General features: G+C 33.7%; 1 pseudogene; it reads right to left on the bottom strand.

Moving 5' to 3' along the window:
• Positions 1 to 10,911, bottom strand: part of LOC111405047 — an 11,975-nt pseudogene extending 1,064 nt beyond the window's left edge.
• Between the last annotated feature and the right edge of the window lie 11,563 nt (positions 10,912 to 22,474).

The raw sequence follows: 22,474 nt of genomic DNA, 5'->3' as shown, positions 1-22,474 counted from the left end.
ATAATTCATAGCTTAGAATTAATATATAATTAATATGAAAAGATAAGTTTTCCTATACAAATACAAACTGACCCTCTATGCTCCAGCTGCTCTTCCCAATCTCTCTCTCTCAATATTTTCATTCCCATGAACCTGCATTTGTATAAGTCAAAATTTTTACTTATTTTGCTAAATATAATTTTCAAAGTTACTTTTTCTGTAAAGAAAACTTGCTTTTCCAAGAAAACAACTTTCAAGCACTTATTTTAGCATAGTGAAAAAAGAATATTGTGATCTTACCTGCCCATCATCATCACTGTGGCTTGAGGATTAGTCCCAGGCGATTTCGTGAACGTTGAACCATCAATAACACGGAGCCTCTCAACTCGAAGAACGAGATAATCGGGTCCCACCACCTTGCCCACATGGCATCCTCCATGGTAGTGCCAAATTGGGTTAACAGTGTACTTACAAAACTGTTCCAAGGATTCTGTATCGTTGGTATCCTTAGGTACAAGATTAACATTAGCCTGAACACTCATGTTCAGCAGCTTCTCGACCATTTCGCCGTCACATTCCATGTAGTTCTTGAAATGTTTTGATCTCGATATCTTCTCTACGTGTCGTACGCCATCGACACATCTTTGTAGATCAGACGGATGGCTGAAGTAGTTGAAGGTGATTGAGGGATTATCATCAACATTTGTTTTGACAAGATTAAGGTGGCCGGTGGATAGAGGCCTCGCAACTTTTTCTAAAACGAAACCCTCCCATAAATGCTTCATGTAGGAGATTTCTTTTTCTTTTCTTGTAGGATTGGATTGCTTCATGTGTTCTTTGCTCTGGATGAATGGTAAACAATTGCCATATCTGATCACATAACAAGAAGACGATATATCTACGTTAGGAATTTAGCCCAAATTTCAAAGCATAAAAGAAATTAGAAACATACAAGAACAAACACAATGATTTACAGTAGTTCACTTTTAATTGTCGCTTGGCCTATATGTGAGGAAATATAAGGACCATCTACCACGTGTATAGAATGTCTTAAATAGGAATCCAAAACACGTTAGAATCTTACTTATGGGCTCTCCCTCGGAACCCTCAAGAAGTGGGGCCTAATGCCCCCTTGCCACCCCACCCAAACAATCTCACATTTTTGGCTTGTTTCATCTAGTGGATTTTATAATATTGGACAATACTAAAAAAAAAAGTATTTAAAATATAGCACATTGTACTATCATGTCCTATCCAATATAGCCATATGCCCACATATGAATTTCTACTCACCTCAGCTGTAACAAGTCCATGGTCCCAATGAATGCTACCTGAGGATTGTCCAAATCCACTGCTAGCCTCAATGTACACTCCCATCTTGGTAATTCCTACAGTCTGTACCAGAGATTGCTCAACGGGCAGACTAGTGGGAACATAAATCAAGTTCATGGGATTATCAGACATGCCTTTCCCAACAAACTCGTTATCAAGAACCACAGAAATGATCAACTTTTAGAGATGGGATTTCAGTCCAATTCCAGTTAGTGTTGAAAGTAATGTAAACTTGACCAAGTGAACTTTAGAAATAAAAAGAAGCTCAAAGATATCAAGATGATGACTTAGTCAAAATGTAACTTGATTAAGCAAAAGTTTTAATTGGATAGAAGAATTTTAGACGGTAAAGGAAAAGCTCGTCATTGGCCAAGAGTTTTTAAAGAAGTTACGTAACCATTTTGAACTCTTCTTCTAAAGGAGGTGGAAGTTACTTGAGCATCTTGAACCCTCCTTCTATCAAAGGATATGGGATAAAGTTACTTGCCTCAATTGACTTCTTTTACTAAAGGAGGTTAAGGAAACTACTTGATCAACTTGAACTCTTTTTAGTTTTTTTCCTATAAATAGATGTATTGTTATGTATTGTAAACTATCGGGTAGAAAAGAAATTGTAAGGTTTGTATAAGAGAGTTGTCGAGAGAAAATAGTTCTATTGTATGAAATATATGTTGTGAGATTTATGAAAGTTTGTTTATTTGAGTGAAAAAGTGATATTCTATCACAACTTTTACCCATCAGTTAGCAGTAGCAGTTGAGGGCTTCCAATCGCACCAGACGACAGTATAACTTCACTTCCGGACTCCTTTGAAAGAACTGCTTGATGTTGCATCCCATTTTCATCTTTAAAGATCACTCCAATTGTCCTTGGTTTTTTCCCTGCAATGAACATGTTGGTAATATTGTCTTAAGGAGAAAGTGTTATCACTTGCCTCAGATTTGATCTTCGTTTTCTACTCCTCCTTATTTTATTTTTCTTATTTGGCTTTGTGGTTTTGTACTACATTTCCATTTCATAAATTTGTGATTTAAACTACGCTCACAAACAACCATCTTTACCGCTCACAAATAAGCCTGTTACCAACAATCTTAAGACAATATCGCCCTACTACGGTGCTCACGGTTGACGGCACTTGTCTCCCAAGATACAACGAATTTTTAATCTTGTGGTAGTAGCACTTCACACCACAAGAACCGGCGAACCGACAAAATTTCCTCTCTACAAAGGAATTTTATGCAAGAAGAGGAAAGATTTTGCAAAAGAAGAAGAGTGTTCAATGCAAAATATGAGGTGGTATTTTTTTAAAGGACGTCCAAATGGTCCTATTTATAGATGAAGAAGGGGTGCAAGTGAAGTGGTGTGGGCCAAACCACACATTCTTTCGAATAGAAGCAACAGTTCACTTTCGCTAGCTTTCCGAAATCACAATTTTATTTTATTTTTCGTTTACTTCCTTCAACTTTTGGACCGCAATTTCTCATTCACTTGAAATTGGTTTCTAATGTTCAAATATACTCCGAACATCTACTCGATGAGTAGAACAAGTTGGCCTATTTACTTTCGTAATTTGACCATCGGATCAAGTCCGAATATTTGGCCGAAGTTGACCGTTAGTCACACTTTTCGATTTCAATTTTTTACTTAGAGGGTGTTTGGTAGGAATTTTTATGTGAAAATGCATTTTTGAATAGTAAATTGATGGGAAATGTGTGGTTGAAAAATAAGAAAAAGTTTTTGATTTACGTGTAATATTATTTTAATAAAGAATGTGTGGTTGAAAAGAAAAGAGAGAAAAATGCATTTTGATAAAAATGGGTGCCAAACAGGGCTTTAACCAATTTTTGTTAACTTGGAAACCAATTTCCAACAGAACATTTTACAAATAATGTTTGTGACAGTACAGTATAGTACTAGACAATATAAATGAAGATATTTTGCTAGTTGCACTATCGAGTATTGTTCAAATTTCCATCCTCACAAGGAAGAGATTTATGAAAACACTTCCTTTTGTAGCCTAATCCCACATAGTCACGAGTCAAATATGGACGAGAAAGGAAAGGTCCATTAGGTGTTATATAAGGGAGTACCTAACCAAGTTTCCCGACAAGTATTACATACCAAAGATACTATAAATTGTTTATCATACCATTTAAATCAAACACAATTTTTTGAACTGTAGCATGTATCAACACGTCAAGCTTATCCAGATTAGCCGACGCAAGTAGCTCCACTACGGTGTGGCGGAGGCCATTTCTTTCAAAAATTGTGCCACCAACCTTGGTTCCATGTACATGATCAAGTGTATATCCATTGTAAGGAGACACGCCATTTTCTAAAAGACTGTCCTTCAATGCTTTCTGCCATGGTGCAAGTTTTGGCCTCTGAACAATTTGCTTTTCAATCCAGCGATATGATTCATTCACCAGTTTTGCATCCCACCCTACTCTTTTAATGTAACTGTGAAGTCAAACATTTCAAGCCTCAATTTCTAAGACGCATTTAATACACACATAATTGTATATGATAGGGTAAAATGTTTTAACTAGGGCAAATTTGCTTTATGGACAGAGCCACATGTGCCCCGGCCAGGCAGATTAATACTAACTTAACGATGGAAACAGGACAAGGGCCGGGGTCGGCATTGCATTGCTTTCTCTGAAGGGAAAAAATTAAAACTCAGGTGTAGTTTACACCAATTAAAAATTAAAAATTCAAGTATATATATAATTAATTTAAAATATTTATTAAATAAATATAATAAAACTATAGTTGTACAATCAATGGTCACATACACATAATTATAAATCATACTTTATTTATTTATCACATATTATCAAATTAATTAGTCATTGATTATTTCGATGTCACATATTAAAATTTTTATAGGTCACAATTCATATATCGATCACAAATTTTCAAATCAATTGGTCACAAATTATATTTCAGTTATCAAATTTTAAAGTCACGATTTAATACTTGGTCACAGATAAATAAATAATTGGTCACATACACCACATATCACACACCACACGACCAACAGTACAACTACCACTACTTGTGACCACTCTCACCTTGAGACCGTCGCCAGCACCACAACACCACTGCCACCGCCATCACCAACCGTCAGCACCACCGTCAACACATCTACCTACACTACCTCACAAAAATCGTAGCTAGATCCACATCGCCACCACCATCACACCACCACATACATCGCCACTGCATCTTGCTCCAACAAACTACCCAACACCACCATCTCCACCTCCAATCAACAACCGCACCACTGCTGCCTATTAAAATCACCATCTGTCCCAACAGTAAGACACCACAACCACCACCCCACCAACAAGATCATCAAATCCTTCACCACCATTCTATGCAGAGCCACACGATGATGAGCAGCCTCTTCGCGAGAATAAGTAGTCTTCGTCGGCGACACTGTCCAAGGGGCAACAACAGTTCATGTGTGAGAGGAGTGGAAGAGAACAGAGATGAGAAGGGAGAGATGTGCGCCGCATCTGCTTCGCACAACGGCACTCATTGCCGTGGTGCAATGGTGGTCTCGGGCAATCTCCTGGAGTGGTCGGCGGTGTAGGAAGTGTGGGTTAAGTGGGGAGAGTGAGAAGAGAGAAATGAATTTCAATTTTAGAGTTTGTAATTGGATTAGGATGAGATATGGCTGATATATTTTATATCAATATTATTAATATTAATAGTGAAATCAATACTTGAATTGTGAATAAAAAACTTTCTCACCTAATTTTTGTACTGCGATCTTGAAATGTCTGGAATTTTGTAATTTCCTCTTCTCTAAACCTTTTGAAATTAAATAATTAGTTAAATAGGTTATTAAAATGAGATATTTTAATCATATACCGTATCATACGGCCTCTCGAAAAACCCAAACTGAGGTAAAAACTAGAAAGGTCGCCTCGGGCTAACTCCATTTCCATCCCTAGGTTTTATCCAATCGACACTACTATATGCCTTGAAAATAACAGAGGTGGCTCTGAGCTAAAGCCACTAAGGCAATGACATAGGGCCTAAAAAAAATCTATTTACTCTAATTATTTTTATATTTAAAATCTTTGAGAATCATTTTTTTTTGACGAATTAAATCTTATTACAATTCAATTATTTCAATGATACCTTACTTTTCATTTTTCAATATGTAATAAATACTACAAAAATCTTATCATGTATAAATTTCGTGTTATCAATTAATCAACTTTCACATTAATCTAAATTCAATGAATCTTGATCTATATGAATTTTGAGTTATTATAAATGAATTTATTTCTATTCATGTATCTATGATTTTTTATAGTATTTAAATTCATGAATTAGTAATTAATTCTTATGTACTAAATGTAGTATAAAAAGATTGCACATTTGTAGAATTTCATTGTCACAAAAAATTTAAACCATAAAAATTTAGTTTTGAAAGTACAATTTTCTCTCTTAAATTTCTATCCTAAATTTTATTTTCTCAAAGACTCATCATATCTTCTCAACAAATTAATATCAAGTATTACTTTTATACCACTTATAAAGTATTTCAAAATAACGTACAATGCATGTTCAACACCGAGTAGTTTAAATAAAAGCATGCTGTTTATTTAAATATTTAATTTTGCAATGCTTATAAAAAATTATGTAGAAGACCTCATAATAAAAAGTTGTCTAGGGTCTCAATATTTTTAGGGCTAGCCTTGCGAAAGAATTGAAGAAGAAACAAGAGATAAAGTTATTAGGGATATTTTGGTAATTGTACCTTGAGCTTGCTTTGGAGTAAAATCCAGCATTAATGCAAGTACCTCCACCCAGGATTCGAGCTCTCGAATTAAAAACTCCATCGGTGGAAATGAAAACTTGTGATGCTGATTTTGGTGATGTGTCAGCTAATGAGATGCGGAAGTTTTGCATGAATGACACATTAACATTACCAAAAGGAGTTCCACCTCTTGCCAATAATAAAACACTGAATTTTTTTGAAAGGGTGGCGGCCAAGGGACACCCGGCGGTGCCACCGCCTATTATTATATAGTCGTAGGCCTCTCCACCACCGACTGGTGGTGATAAGAATGAACTTGCTGCTCTGATGGATTGGTATCCATATTTACTATATTTCTCCTTGCTTGCACTATGTAAGTTGCATGTTATGTTGGAATATAGTGGTGTTAATCAAATCAGATTATTGCATATCGTATATGTAATTTAGATACCGATTTTCAGCATACCATATATACAGCTTACCGTATTTACAAACAACTTATCCCATTTGCACCTTACCATATTTGACAGTGCAGCTTACCATATATGACATTTGTATTTAGCAACGAAGCTCACCGTATATGTGTAAAATTAGCACAAACTATTTTTATTAAAATAACACAATTTTTTTTTTTAATAGAGAAACCGTATGTGTGTGTGTGTGTGTGTGTATATATATATATATATTATCTTTATTTTTATTTCTAACATAAATATAAAATCAAGTAAACTGCAAAATATATGGACCCAGTAAATTGCAAACGTGTAAATCGCTAGATAAATAAATAACTTGCAAGAATAAATTACAGATATGTAAATAAAATTTCAACTCGAGGCATGTGCGAGCACAGTTTTTTTAAAGCAGATTTACTCCCTCAGCATAAGTGCTTGAGGTCTAATCCGAGCGTCTGTTTTCAAAGATACAACAGTAAAATCTGTAGAATTTGAGCACCACAGAAACTACTCTGACGAACTGAGTTTGTATTCGTACAATATCACCACCACGACTAGAGATTATGTATATGCAGACAGAACAAAATTATGCAGTATGCAGACCGTAAAATTATACAGAACTCGAGTATTTTTTGGTACGAGACAGAGAGATTTTTTCGTGTGTATGAAATTGCTAGAAAATTGAGATTTAGTATAACATAAATCTGTCCAATAACTCCATAGCAATAAACATTAGAGCCACTTCAGTTTCTGCTGGAGTTTTGACAGTTTTTTGGAAACTCAAAGGTCAGTTGAAGAAAGTAAAAAATTGCAAAACGTGGACACTCCAAATGGCCAATTTTTGCTTCGTTCAGTACGACATTCGTATATGCACTCAAGTTCAAGGTCCGAAGGCAATTTCAGTCCGTGTTTTGCACCCCCCTACGCACGCACGTGGAGAGAGCCTCTATGTTACACATGATTACACATTTCCAATGTATAACCATATTTAAAGTGGTTAATACTTTTTTTATTTTCCTGTGTAGGACTAGTTTTATTTTCACATAAACCATCTTCTAATAATCATCTTTGAGCTCCAATTCATCATTCATCCAGTCATCAATTTTGGCAAATAAATATATGGTTTCGATACTCTCACGGAGGAGAACAAGGATCAACTTTGATCTTCTAAATTGGACCAACGAATCCTACCGAAAATCTTGCCAAAAGTGAGTCATTTACTCATTTTTTCCAACATGTTATTAGGAAACTTTTCGATATATATACACACACACTCTATATTTCTTGATCGTGATTAAAAGTAGCTTTTTAGCTACTTTCCTAGACAACTCTTTATATGGACCCGTTTATTTCGCTCTTGCTTCTACTTGTGCTTTTTGTAGAAGGGTCTCTAACAAGTCACTCTCACTTTTCGAAAATTATTCAAATAGGCTTAAGAACTACTTCTTAAGTGTTTTTTTTTTTATACAAGAGCTTTCTGAGAAAATCATTTTAAGTCGACTTCCTTTAAAAACTTTTCTAAATAGAAGATGCAAATTTTTAGTCTCGAGAATAGATTATGGCTTTTTAAAAACCTCGTCAAATAGGTAAAAGCAACTTTTGGCTTTTTAGCCACCACCCACGTCAAGGCTTGTGACTGACTACGAAAAACATAAGCAGTCGAGGTGTCCCTAATGAAAAAAAATAAAGTGGAAGGAATTATGAAAAGTAACAGACCTTTACACGAAGTAAATGTACTGATCCACAGAAGTATAGACACAAGAAGCTCCAAATCTGCACCACCAACTGAAGCCATCGGAACACAGACAAAAACCTTAATTAAAACAAAGATCCTTCCTTCCGATGTAGTATGAATACACACACACACATATTGAGAGAGAGAGACTGAGAGAGACGCATAGAGTCACCAACTATATATGCATTAATGAATCAAATAAATATGGTAAGAATAAAAAGCTAGTTAAGAAGAATGATTTGATTAGGGCCTTGTTTGAGCCCCATTTTTTTTGAAAAAATACATTTTTAAACAGTGTTTTGATATCATTTCAATTACACATTTTTCTATAAAATAATATTACACGAAAATCTAAAATTTTTCTTTATTTTTTAACCACACATTTCACATCATTACACTATTCAAAAATGCATTTTCTTAGCAAAAATGGGACTCAATCAAGGGCTAGATGAGCAACCGAAGAATCATTTTCGGGAAAGGCATTTAATGGTGTAATGAATTTACTGTTGGAATGATAACTACTAGAAAATTGTAACATTTCGAAAATTTTTTGAAAGGGTGGCGGCCAAGGGACACCCGGCGATGCCACCGCCTATTATTATATAGTCGTAGGCCTCTCCACCATCGACTGGTGGTGATTAGAATGAACTTGCTGCTATGATGAATTGGTATCCATATTTACTATAATTCCCCTTGCTTGCACTATGTAAGTTGCATGTTATTTGTATGTTATGTTGGAATATAGTGGTGTTAATGAAATCGGATTATCGCATACCGTATATGTAGTTTAGATACCGATTTTAAGCATACCGTATATGCAATATACCGTATATGCAGCTTCCCGTATTTGTAGGCAATTTACCGTATTTACATCTTACCATATTTGACCGTGCAGCTCACCGTATATGGCAACTGTATTTGGCACGAAGCTCACCGTATATGCGTAAAATTAGCACAAACTATTTTGATTAAAATAACACAAATTTTTTTTTCAATAGAGAAATCGCATATGTAACATACATATACCGAATTGCATTTACCAACTGTTAGCAAGAAGATTCAGATATATATATTTTTTATTTTTAGTTTTATTTCTAACATAATTATAAAACCAAGTAAACTGCAAAATATATGGACCCAGTAAATTGCAAACATATAAATCGTTAGATAAATAAATAACTTGCAAGAATAAATTTTAGATATGTAAATAAAATTTCAACTTGAGGCCTGTGCGAGCATAGTTTTCTTAAAACAGATTCGCTCCCTCACCATAAGTGCTTGAGGTCTAATCCAAGCGTCTGTTTCCTAGAATACGACGGTAAAATCCATAAAATCTGAGCACCACAAAAACTACTCCGACGAACTGAGTTTGTACTCGTACAATATCACCACCACGACTAGAGATTATGTATATGTAGACAGAACAAAATTATGCAGTATGTAGGCTGTAAAATTATACAGAACTCGAGTATTTTCTGGTGCGAGGCAGAGATATTTTTTCGTGTGTATGAAATTGCTGGAAAATTGAGATTTAATATAACATAAATCTGTCCAATAACTCCATCGCAATGAACATTGGAGCCACTTCAGTTTCTGTTGGAGTTTTGACAGTTTTTGAAAACTCAAAGGTCAGTTGAAGAAAGCAAAAAATTGCAAAACATGGACACTCCAAATGACCAATTTTTGCTTCGTTCGGTCTGACATTCGTATACGCACACAAGTTCAAGGTCCGAAGGCAATTTCGGTCCGTGATTTGCACCCCCTGTGCGCGCACGTGGAGAGAGCCTCTATACTACATATGATTACACCTTTCCAATGTATAGCCATATTTAAAGTGATTAATACTTTCTTCATTTTCCTATGTAAGACTAGTTTTATTTTCCCACATAAACCATCTTCTAATAATCATCTTTGAGCTCCAATTTCTTATTCATCCATTCATCAATTTTGGCAAATAAATATATGGTTTCGATGCTTTCATGGGGGAGAACAATGATCAGCTTTGATCTTCCAAATTGGACCAACGGGTCCCACCGAAAATCTTGTCAAAAGTGAGTCATTTACTCATTTTTTTCCAACATGTTATTAGGAAACTTTTCGATATATACACACACACTCTATATTTCTTGATCGTGATTAAAAGTAGCTTTTTAGCTACTTCCTAGACAACATGTTTCTATGGACCCATTTATTTCGCTCTTGCTTCTACTTTTGCTTTTTGTAGAAGGGTTCTCTAACAAGTCACGTTCACTTTCCGAAAATTATTCAAATAGGCTTAAGAACTACTTCTTAAGTGTTTTTTTTTATAAAAGAGCTTTTTGAGAAAATCATTTTAAGTCGACTTCCTTTAAGAACTCTTCTAAATAGAAGACGCAAATTTTTAGTCTTGAGAATAGATTATGGCTTTTTAAAAACCTTGTCAAATAGGTAAAAGCAACTTTTATAGCTTTTTAGCCACCACTCACGTCAAGGCTTGTGACTGACTACGAAAAACATAAGCAGTCGAGGCGTCCCTAACGAAAGAAAATAAAGTGGAAGGAATTATGAAAAGTAACAGACCTTGACACGAAGTAAATGTACTGATCCACAGAAGTATAGAGACAAGAAGCTCCAAAGCTGCACCACCAACTGAAGCCATCGAAACACAGACAAAAACCTTAATTAAAACAAAGATCCTTCCTTCCGATGTAGTATGAATACACACACACATACTGAGAGAGAGAGAGAGACTGAGAGAGACGCACACAGTCACCAACTATATATGCATTAATGAATCAAATAAATATGGTAAGAATACAAAGCTAGTTAAGAAGAATGATTTGATTAGTGAGCAACAGAAGAATCATTTTCGGGAAAGGCATTTAATGGTGTAATGAATTTACTGTTGGAATGATAACTACTAGAAAATTGTAACATTTCGAAAAGCAAGAAAATGTTTCTAATTTTTTAATTCCAAAGTGAACTTTATTAAAAATTTTAACCAAAACTTAGTTACTTATTTTCTAGTATTAATAATTAGCTTAACTGTAGTCTTCAACTAAGGGGAAAAAAATAATAATTGATACCATATTTGAAGAATTTGGTGCAAAGGAGGATTTAACTTTCTCGGTAGTGGAGAAAATTAATTGCTACAAGTTATGAAAATTAGCTTGACTGTAGTTGAAAAAAAATAAAATGAAACTGATGCCATATTGAAGAATTTGGTGCGAAGAGGGATTTAGCTTTCTTGGTAGTGGAAAAATTAATTGCTACAAGTTATGAAAACGAATTAATTCTTGCCTAAGAACAAGAATGGTTGGGTTGACATTATAACGAATCTAAATAAATCATTTTCTTAAAGTAATAAAATATCACATAACAAATTGAAAGTTGATAAAGCTCATCAATCGTGTCAAGTTCAAGTTCCACTCGACCTATTCCTACTTAGTTACTTACCAACCAAAGTCTATTTGAAGAGTAAAAAGACAAATCTAGTACGATATTAAAACGTCCTGCGTATCACAATTTAACAAAGTCATACACCTCATGCTAAAGATTAGCAACAACCATTATATTCATATATCCTCATAATTCCTAAAACCATTTGAAGACAAAAATGAATGGACCATTGGAAAAGTGAATCGGTTTTGATTCAATTTACACCTAGAAAGGATCATAATGGCAGTGCGACATTTAATTTTGTTTCTGTAATTAACAATATCATCTTTAAAGAGAATATGTCAAAATATATTTATATTATGAGCCTTTGAGAATTAAAATATCTATATATTAAAAATCACTACACACCCATCTTTTTTCTCCTTTCCCTGAACTTAATGTCATCTTCAATAATGAACTACAAACTCTTTTTAGTGACACCACGTCTTTGCATCGAACAGTTTATAAGCTGGGATGGTCTTTATCTGTTCATTTCGGGTTGGAAGATCTTTTTTTCAAGGCACTCATATATGAGCAATGTAAGCAAATCAAGGACAAGGGACCTATGAATCCTCAACCGAAATCGTCATGACTATTTTTGGATCTGAAGTGCAATAAATAAAATTCATCTTTGTCGATAATTTTTTTAAAATTTTCAGTTGGAAGATGTTAGATGCGGCCTCCACAACCTCTCCCTCCCTAACTCATAATTTCACTGCAGAAGAGTCCTCGAAGTAGATGCTGGAGTGCACTTATCAGCACAGCGTGTTCTTGGGATATCGATCCACACCCATTACGTAAATGATGTAAAACCATGATCTGGTCGGCATTCTTGGATGCCAGTTGTGTGGGAGGTGGATTGTGTAAGTATAATGCCTTAGGTCCAATCAACCTTGGATATAAATACTTTTGATATATAATTAATGAAATTTAATGACAGATCTATTATTTTATTAATATCGTAGATTCATATATTCGTAATTTGTTAATCACAAGGAGTTGTGATTGTGAGATACAAATTACATATGATTAAATCTTAAATCGTCCATGGTCGTAAATAATAACGAGATATGGATATCATTATTACGGATAGACTATCATGTGTGACATTTCTTACTTGTGAAGTAAATAGCTGATCTCACAAGTTAAAGTGTGGTGACACTTAAATGAACACGTGGATATTTTGTTATAGAACAAAATATTTGAGACTAGCCGAAAGATTCCACATAGATAACTATCTGAGTGTCATTGATTAATTTCTAACGTTCGTAGTGGGATTGGTCCTTTTGACTTGAGGTCGTTATAGTACCCTATATGAGGACGGTCATACTTTGACGGTGTTGGATGTTGCTCTGTCAAGGGCCGCTAATACGGCATCATTTGGATATGTCAAGAATCATATGAAGGTTGTGAATGACCAAAAGAGGATTCGTCACTCTTACATAGTAAAAGATTATGATCTGCGTTTCATTCAATTAAGTTGATAACGAAATCTTTGATCAATGTATACTCATAAGTCGAAAAGAAATTTTCGACTTATATTGACTTAATAGTGGAGTGAAAGATATGATCGATAATCGAGATTGACACACTTCCATATCTCGTAATTGATCGGATCATATTGACGAATGGGTTATAATTTCACGGTAAACGAACGAGTTTGATTTTGTCATACCACGTGACATTTTTCGTCACATGTATTGCCCTGATACATTGCTAAATGTCAATTTGGGACGGTGAGTGTGATTGGTGATAAATTAAAAGGGTGTTTTAATTTATAAATTTTGATTAGATCAAAATAATATTTCACATCATTGGTATCGTGATCGGGAACCTGATGGGTAGCACACAGAAAGAGAACTGGAAGATTGTGATTTGTCAATTAATTAATTTAACAAGTGTTGGATAAATTAATTAATTGAGTTGCTTATTTATAGGCTTGAATTGATTAAATGGATTAATTAATTCACAGACCAGATTTAATTAAATGGATTAATTAAATGTTGAATCGGGTCAGGCTAAGCCCGTTCAAACATATATAAATATGATTAGGGTTTTCAAAATTGTAGTGATTTTTCATTATTCTTGCTAATACAAAAAAAATTATAATAGTACAATTTTGTTCTCTGTGTGGATCATCGTTGGAGATTGGACAATTGGACAGCTGTGTGAGACAGATCCAAGTTGCTAGAACAAAGATAAGGCAAAGGAGTTTGCAGATCGTAAAATGTATCACTTTTATCACAATTTCTATCAAATACAAAGACGATTATTGGTGAGAATCGAAATTTATTTTAATTTTCGCTGCGCACATTAAGTAGATTCCCAATAGTGGTATCAGAGACTGCTTTGCGTTTGTTAGAAATTGTTTTTGCATCTTGGAACAATTAAAAGTTAATTGTTTTTCTTGTTTCTAGCAATTAAGAAAAATTAATTCTATTTTCAAATTTTGTTTTGGATAGAAAATAAATTTTTTTTTGTCAGAATTTAAAAAAAAATAAAATTAGGGTAGGCGGTGGAGCTGGCGGCAATTGTTGCCGTCGGCAGGGCTAGCAGCGCGCTTGGATAGCCGCGCTACTGGATTATTGCAGTAACTGCTAGTTGCTACAGGCAGTAGGAAGCCGTCGCTGCCCGCGCCACCCCTGATTAATAATAACTGGCGCCGCAATGAAAGAAGATAAGGTGATTTCCTAGGGTTTCATATTCGTGTGAGGTGATTTGGAGGCGGGGGCTTCCTTTGCAATAAAAGTAATTATGGGCCCCTGTCTGCAATTATAGGAATGGGGTCAACATTGCAATTTTAAATACGGGCTTGTCATGCACTTTTCGAGATTGAGGACCCTGTTAATAAATTTTTAATTGGGTCAAATTGCAAATTTTTAAAATGGATTTGAATTTGAATTTTAAAATGGTTTTAAAATTATATCTTAAATGAGTTTGACCTATAATTTTAATTTTAACCCAAAGTAAAAAATTTATTTAAAATTGACGGCTTTTATATTTTTGTTAAAATATTATTTTAACTTAAATATTAAATTTGACCCTAAATTGAATTTTATTTTATTTAGGAATGTTATCATATATTAAAATATTAATTCATTAAAATTAGAAACTTAATTAAAATTTGATTTAATTAATTATTCACTAGAATATATTATTGTAATTAGGATTGGATTCTAATTTCACATTTAATTAAAATTTGATTTTAATTAAATTGTCTTGCCCTGATTTATTTATTATTATTATTATTATTATTATTTTGAGTTGGACTCTAATATATTGTTTAATTAAAATTTGATTTTAGTTAAACAAGTTCATCCTAAAATCTTGGAATTAGAGTTGGACTCTAATATTGCTATTTAATTAAATTCAACTGACTTAAGTTTTGAAATTAGGGTTGGACTCTACTTTGATATTTAATTAAAATTTTATTTTAATTAAATAATATCGCAATATAATTTGAAATTAGAGTTGGACTCTAATTTGGTATTTAACTAAAATTTGATTTTATTTAAATATGCCCGCTAATTAAATTAATTGATTAATATGATTGATTAATTATTTAATTGTTCCGATCCATTTGTTTAAAAGGGTTTAGAGGAGCTTAATTGCTAGAAACTTCAAACATGTTTGTATATAATATTAGATATTATATAAGAATATATTTATGTAATAAATGCGTTATTAGTGGATGATTATGGATTCGACCATATGGATGTGTTAATGGTTAATTTTATTCTTGTCATGTTTTGAGCCGAGGAGCTCGTTATTATTGTTATTATTGTGGACCTGCGAGCTCTTAATCATTTTGGACCTGCGAGTCCATTATTATTATTATTACGATGGGTCTGCAAGTCCAATTTCATTTAGGTCTGCGTGCCAACTAGTGTAGGATACAAGTTGCAGTTGGACTAATGAAAGAAACAAGAAGAGGAGGAGACCATAGAGATGGTGCATTGATACTGTTCAATGTTATATCCCCTAGGAATTGATCAACTAGTCTTCCTTATGGATCGAGAAGACTAGATAGTAAAAATCCATAATCGTCCACACTATTATATTATGTTATATATATTTATTTGCATGGTAGATATATAATAAAATGTATATATTATTGTTACGATGAGACATTTGAATGCAAAATCTTTCCATAAAATATTAAGTTATATTTATAATCGCCTTCCATCATTATAGTGAAAAATCAGAGTTCCCAATCGTCTCAACTTGTTGAGTACACTTAAGGCTGGTCTATTAGGGATATGTTTGACACTATGAAATATTTAATATTTCTGAATGACGGGTTTGACTTAACTAAAATTTATCTTTTGTTGAGTATACTCAAGGAGATAAATTTTAGAGGCATGTTAAGTTAACACATAAGATGTGTGAAAATAAAGAGTTGTCAACTTAATGATCTGGAAGTTGTATGGAGATATAATTGATAATAGTATCTACCCAAATATTATATTAAGGCTTGTTGAGTATACTCAAGGTCTTAATATAATAGATGAGATCCTAGCCCACTGAGAGTCAAGTAGAGACTCTATAAATTTTTGTGAGAGGGTCATAAATTTTAGTTAAACAGTGGGAGCATAATTAATTTAATAAAAGTTCATGTTAAATTAATTGATGCATTTTATATTTCATTCATTTTCTTTTCGTCATTTACATTGAATCTTAAGTAACCATATGTTTTGAATGGCATACTAGATGCCAATAACCAAACCAAATTTTCTTAATTGACACCGCAATTTGAGAAATTATTCTCATGCATGAGAAAATTGATCACGTCTTTGAGTAGCACTTTTCAGAGACACCTGTTGATGACTCGATTAAAGAAGAGGTGGCTACTGTAATAAACACAGTGATGACGATAGTACTACAACATGTGTGATGTTTGCATTACGTCACCTAAGTTACAAAATCAATTTAAGAGTATAGATGTTGACGCATGATTTTTCATTTCAAGGAGTTGTATGATAATAATCATAGATGGAAGGATGCGAGACTTCCAAACAACTATACCGATGCAAAATGACAGAGCGATCTTCGGTCAATGCTAAGTTACTGAAGGTGATTGACGTTGAGAAGTGTCTCAATTAAGTTCAATCATGAACCATGAACTAAGTATTGAGTTTGTTCTGCAATCTCTGTCGAAAAGAGTTATTCGCAACTAATTATGAATTATGATATGAATAAGCTCGAATGCATACTCATTAAGTTGCTTAACATGTTTAGGACTGTTATGCCCAATAACAAAGTTAGAAGTAGGCAAGCCATTGATTCCTTTAAGGGCATTAAGAGGAAGTCTAAAAGGACTTTGGAAAAGTACCCAATATGGTTAAAACAGTATAAGCGAAGGACAATACCAAATCTAATGACTCTTGGTTTCATTATAGAATGAAAGGTCATTGGAAGGAATATTGTGTGGCTCACGTCTACTTCACGAGTTTCTTAGGTATTTGATACGAGATGTAAATCTCATATTTATACAAATATGGAGAAACTAAATAGAACCAGACCACTGCAAGTGGGAGAAGTTAATCTACACGTTGAAGATGAGCAATGATTGCTGCATTGCCTGTAGGAGCATACTTCTTGCCATTGCCTTTTGATTTAGTATTGGAATTAGAGAAATGTTGCTTTGTCCCACTATAGCTGGAGCATTAAATTGAATTTCATGTTTGGACGTGAACTATTTTAATATTAAGGATAATTGTTGTTCTTGTTTATCTTGATAAAGATCATAATGGCTATAGTAAATTACAAAACGACGTTTATATTCTTTAATACTAAGGATTCTATAATGAGTATAGAAATTATAAGGCATAAATGCGATAATCTAATTATTACCGAAACCTGGCATGACAGACTTTGTCATATAGATGAAATGCAATTCCAAAGTTACATAAAGATGTATACTCGAGATTAATTTATTTTGACAAGTACAAATTATGCATGTCTGGCACAATGACCAAATCTTCTTTTACTTGAAAAGAAGAAAGGTCAGTATAATTACTGGTCTAATGCATAGTGATGCATATGGACTCATGTCAATTGATGTCAGGTAATGTTTCTCTTATATCATCAATGATCATGTATACTTGATGAAACTCAAATATGAAACTCTTGAAAAGTTCAAGGGATTCGAACTAGAAGTAGAGAAACAAATAGATAAAGACACCCTCATATTAAGATTCGATCAAGTGAGAGTATCTTAAAGATAAAATCTAGATTATTTAAGAGAGAATGAGATTCTCTTGCAGTGGATTCCTCCACATACACTACAACATAGTGGTGTATCTAAAAGGATGAATCATTAACTATTAGATATACTGCGATTAATAACAAGCCATGCAAATCTCCAAAAATCGTTTTCGGGTCATGCACTAATTGCAGTGTGCAACACACTAAAACATGTCACATCAAAGTTGGTTAACTGAACTCCATACGAGTTATGGAAAGGTAATAGTCACAATTTATCTCATATAAAAGTTTTGAATCATAACGCTTATTTGAAGCGCCTTAAATTGGATAAGTTTGAGACTAAATTCGATAAATACATATTTGTGAGATATTCAAAGCAAATATCTGAATATAAATTCTATTATTGTGAAGAAAGTCTTCATCTCACGACATATCGTCTTCTTATAGAAAATGTTTACTCTAGGGGAGGACAGTGGGAGCAAAATAGAACATGAAAGAGTTCAAGAATCCACAAATATAGTTAGCCAAGTAGATGAATCCGAGTTTGATCACATATATGATATGGGACATACTTTTGATCAGGAAGTAGAGACTCCTGAGGACATGATAACTCTAATTAATTCTAGTAGGATCATTCGACCTTGAAGAATGTGCGAATCCACGATTACTAATCAGGTATTACTGATCCAGGATAATGAACCTGCTAGTTGCAACAAAATAAAGTCAAGTGTTGACTTAAAAGAGACAGCAAGAGGCCATGAAACTCGAGATGAACTAGACGTATGTGAACAAGGTTTGGACCTTGGTCGAGCCTCCTCATGGAATAAAACACATAAGTTTTTGTAAATAGTTTATAAGGAAAAGGTCGATATGGATGGGAATATCCATATATACAAAGCAAGGCTAATAGCAAAGGTTAAGTGTTGACCTTGGTAAAACCTTTCTCCTGTAGCCTTGCTGAAGTCCATTCGGGTTTTACTTGCAACAGTTGCATACCGTGACTATAGGTTAAGAGAAGTCTTTTGGAGTTGAAATCTTTGATTTGATGAAAAGTCAAAGTATTTGATTTTATCAAATTTGAAGACGAATTGAGTGTTTACAAGAAGATAATGAGAGTATTGTCGTATTCCTAATATTATAGAAAATGACATTCATATGTTTCAATCGTTGAGATAATGGTTGTTAAAGGATCTATTCATGAACGATTTGGGAAAGGCAAGTTGATCTATAGAAGTAGATCTAGAAGATTGCTTAACTCATCCCAATTTACATATATGAAATCTTGAGAAGATTTCATATGGAGAAACTTGTTTACTCTTAAGCGGTATGTTGGAAATGTTCCAAACGTGAAGCAACCGTTGATTCAATAGCAAAAACCTAATACATGATTATTTCAAAAGCAGTAAAGAGTTACAATGTGGATCATAATGTTCATAAATGAACTAGGAGTAGTTCCTGATATTGTTGATCACATGTCATTGTATTGTGATAACAATTGAGCCATCACGAAAACGAAAGAACTAAGGTCTCATAAATGATCCAAACATGTATTAAGGTGGTATAATCTCATCAGAGAGATAATACATAGAAATGATGTAAAGAGAAAATAAATTCCCACATTTTACAATATTGTAGTTCTACTGACAAAGAGTTGTCGTAACATAAATATAAAAGTAATGTAGACTCTTATGATATTAGATATATAAGTGATTGGATCTAGTGCAAGTGGGAGTTTGTAAGTGTTATGCCCTAAGTCCAATCAACCTTAGGCATAAATACTTTTGATATATAATTAATGCAATTTAATGACAGATCTATTATTTAATTAATAGACAATTAAATTGAATAATAGAGTCCGTAGATTCAAATCTTCGTAATTTGTTAATCATAAGGAGTTGTGATTGTGAGATACAAATTACATATAATTGAATCTTTAATCGTCCATGGTCATAAGTAATAATGAGATACAAATATCGTTATTATGGATAGACCATCACGTGTGGCATTTCTTACTTGTGAAGTAAGTAGCTGATCTCACAAGTTAAAGTATGGTGACACTTAAATGAACACGTGGATATTTTGTTATAGAACAAAACATTGGAGACCCGTCGAGAGATTTCACATGGATAACTATCTGAGTGTCAGTGGTTAATATCTAACGTTCGGTAGTGGGATTGGTCCTTTTGACTTGAGGTCGTTATAGTACCTTATATGAGGACGGTCATGCTTTGACGGTGTTGGATGTTGCTCTGTCGGGTATGTCAAGAATCATATGAAGGTTGTGAATGACCAATAGAGGATTCGTCACTTTTAGATAGTAAGAAATTATGACCTGCGTTTCATTCAATTAAGTCGATAACGAAATCCTTGGCCAAGCTATTGACTTAATAGTAGAGTGAAAGATATGATCGATAATCGAGATTGACACACTTCCATATCTCGTAATTGATCGGAACATATTGACGAAAAGATTATAATTTCACGGTAAATGAACGAGTTTGATTTTGTCATACCACGTGACATTTCCCGTCACATGTATTATTATGACACATTGCTAGATGTCAATTTAGGACGGCAAGTGCGATTGATAATAAATTAAAAGGGTGTTTTAATTTATTAATTTTGATTAGATCAAAATAATATTTCACGTCGTTAGGTATCGTGATCGGAAACCTGATGGGTCGCACACAAAAAGAGAACTGGAAGATTGTGATTTGTCAATTAATTAATTTAACAAATGTTGAATAAATTAATTAATTTGGTTGCTTATTTATAGGCTTGAATTGATTAATTGGATTAATTAATTCACAGACCGAATTTAATTAAATGGGTTAATTAAATGTTGGACCGGGTCAGACTAAGCCTGTTCGGGCTTATATAAATATGATTAGGGTTTTCAAAATTGTAGTGATTTTTCATTATTTTTGCTAGCACAAGAAAAATCCTAATAGTACAATCTTGTTCCCTGTGGATCACCGTTGGAGACTGGACAATTGGACAGTTGCGGGAGACAGATCCAAGTTGCTGAAACAAAGATAAGGCAAAGGAGTTTGCAGATCGTAAAAGGTATCACTTTTATCACAATTTCTATCGAAACACAAAGACGATTCTTGATGAGAATCGAAATTTGTTTTAATTTCCGGTGCGCACGTTAAGGAGATTCCCAACAGATTGTCTATGCTGGGAACTTATACTGTCTCGGCCTTTCTACAGACGGGATTCCGGAGTTCACTTAGACATTTTTTGCTAGTAATATCAGGCAAAATTGAAAGACGCTCCCTGGATAGGTAGTGTTATTTTAATACAACAGAAACAAGAGAGTTAGGCATTTGCCAAATCGATATGCTGTATTGGATAGAATTGAATAGCATAAAGTACAAGATTTTAGCTTTTTCTTCCTCCGTCCAATACTCATCACCTATGCTATTAAGGTAGTAATTACTGTGTGAGCTGGTGATTTAACGACAAATCATTTACAAATGTGGTTTTATTTGTTTAGATTTCTTCAATTTTGGTGAAATATCTGGCTGTTACAGTGCTAGATTGTGGAATGAGAAGGGAGAATGAAAAGAGAGGCTTTACTCTTTCCCCCAATGCAATTTATCATTAGTTCTAACTACCATGAAATCATCAATATTATGAGATTATGGATCGGAATTCTTTTTCAATACTATCTCGTACTATTCAATTGTCTCGCCAGTACCAAAACAAACCTCTACTCTTTAACTTCAAAGAATTGGAAGGAAGACTAGAACCATATGAAAAATTAAAAATAAATAGATCGAAACTATGGATAGTACTTTCCAAATAAGATTCCAGACTGATGAACAACCAAGTCAATATTCATGTACCATTTCCAAACATTTCTCGAATTCGCCTTGCCTTCGCAATGAAGGTGACAAAAGATGGAAAATTCTGAGTGAATTGGATTTCATCTTTTTTAGGCCTCGACAATTCTTTCCTATAGTTGTTAGTCCCAAGCGGTGTGGAAGTTGAAGTCAACTATATTTTTGTCTTGGTTATAAAGAATTGGAAATATTTTCTATTAAAGTATTGAGTTACATACAGTTTTTTTAAATGAGTGACAATCATGCTGGAACTTGAGTGATTTTGCGTCCAAACAGACTAAGAGCTTGTTTGGTACAGTTTAAAAGTCAATTAAAATCAAATTTTTGACCATTATTTTATTATTCTGACCGTCATTTTTGAATTTTTCTCTCATAAGTAGGATCCACTTTATCTCTAACAATAAAAAAATCAATTCTCAGAATCTCTACCAAACAAGCACTAAGCCTCAAAAAACAATCCTTTAACCAAGGGATTTGCTGTTTCATAAAATGGATACACAAGATAGGAAATGACTGTTTTCCCATTCCATATAAGTTTTTTAGTCTTAATAACATAATTTGTAGCTTATAAAATTATAATATGACAAGAAAGTAAGTTTTTGATGTAGGATGCAATAGGAATTATAGGAGAAGGGAAAAGGGAAAGGGAAAGGGAAAGGGAAAGGGAAGAGAAGAAGAGAAAGGAGGGACTTGGGGAAAAGAATTGAGGACAAGAGGAAATACTTCAAT

The sequence above is a fragment of the Olea europaea genome, chromosome 12 (genome assembly GCF_002742605.1).
Source record: "Olea europaea var. sylvestris chromosome 12, O_europaea_v1, whole genome shotgun sequence".
NCBI classification, from domain to species: Eukaryota; Viridiplantae; Streptophyta; class Magnoliopsida; order Lamiales; family Oleaceae; genus Olea; species Olea europaea.
This window is presented reverse-complemented; position numbering and strand designations above follow the sequence as displayed.